This window comes from Jatropha curcas, chromosome 9 (genome assembly GCF_041381405.1).
Source record: "Jatropha curcas cultivar XTBG-Jc1 chromosome 9, XTBG_Jcur_1.0, whole genome shotgun sequence".
Taxonomy (NCBI): domain Eukaryota; kingdom Viridiplantae; phylum Streptophyta; class Magnoliopsida; order Malpighiales; family Euphorbiaceae; genus Jatropha; species Jatropha curcas.
The window spans coordinates 16945060-16946277 of record NC_143159.1 but is presented as its reverse complement, the minus strand read 5'-3'; the positions used below and the strand labels follow the sequence as shown (position 1 = coordinate 16946277).

Here is a 1218-nt window from a genome sequence, read left to right as displayed (position 1 = left end):
AAGTGCTGTAATGGCGTCTATTTCATAGACTCCTGCAGTTCTTCTCCTTTCGGTATTGTTTTGGTAATGGCTATTGCTTGCCATTTCCTCTATCAACTCAAATGCTTCATCAATTCCTTTCTTTTCAAAGGATCCACCTGCAGCTGCATCTAAGGTAATTTTGATGTTAGGAGATAATGTATTATAGAAAGTTTGTACCTGTAACCACTTGGGCAAACTGTGATGTGGGCACTTTCTTAACAAGTCCTTGAATCTTTCCCAAGCTTCATACAAGCTCTCTTGATCATGATGAGCAAATGTCATTATCTCATTGCGCAACTTGGTGGTTTTTGAGGACGGAAAGAATTTAGCTAAGAATTTTTGAGCTAATTCATCCCATGTTGTAAAACTTCCAGCGGGACACGATTGTAACCATGATCTAGCCTTATCCCTAAGAGTGAATGGAAAAAGTCTTAATTTGATTGCATCTTCAGAAACACCGTTTTGTTTTAAAAAGTCACAAATTTCCAGAAAATTGGTGATGTGAGCATTAGGATCTTCACTAGGTAAACCCCCATATTGGATCGAGGTAGAAAGCATTTGGATAATTGCGGGTTTAATCTCAAAATTATTAGCTTCTACCCTAGGTCTAATAACACTTGAGGTTGTCCCATTCAGATTAGGTGTTGTATAGTCCCTTAAGGTACGGACCGGATGCTGAAGTAGTGGTCCAACTATGTTCTCGTTTTCGATTTCGTCAGCCATGTCTGCCTGTTGTTCGATTTTTACTTCTTGTGGTTTTCTTGCAGCGTTGAGCCTTCGAAGAGTTCGTTCAATTTCCGGATCAAAGATTAGAGGTTCAGTCCTCCTTGATCTCCTTTGCATAAAACAACCTGGAGCAGTACTTAAAAGAAAATTAAATAAACATGAAAAAGTGTCTAAATTAATAACAGGGTAATTCGTATTGATATTGATACGCCAATTCCCCGGCAACGGCGCCAAAAACTTGACAGCTTATTTTCGCAAGTGTACGAAATCGCAACAAGTAATATAGAGTAAGAAAGTATCGTATCCACAGGGATTGTTTATCAATTACCAAAATTATGTTAACCTATTATTATTTAGACGATGATAAAAGGAATTCGCTATAAAGTAAATAAAATTCAAAGTAAAAACAAAAGAAATCAAACACCAAATTCAGGTGAAAAAGAAATCAAAGGATTAAGATACTAGGGAATT

The 1218-nt window shown here is 36.9% G+C and overlaps 1 non-coding gene across 1 annotated transcript; it reads left to right on the top strand.

The window, feature by feature from the left end:
• The first annotated feature begins 215 nt into the window (after nucleotides 1-215).
• Nucleotides 216-321, top strand: LOC149493711 (small nucleolar RNA R71). The gene has a single exon (XR_016322786.1). It is a non-coding gene; the product is annotated as a small nucleolar RNA R71 (small nucleolar RNA).
• Nucleotides 322-1218: the final 897 nt, after the last annotated feature.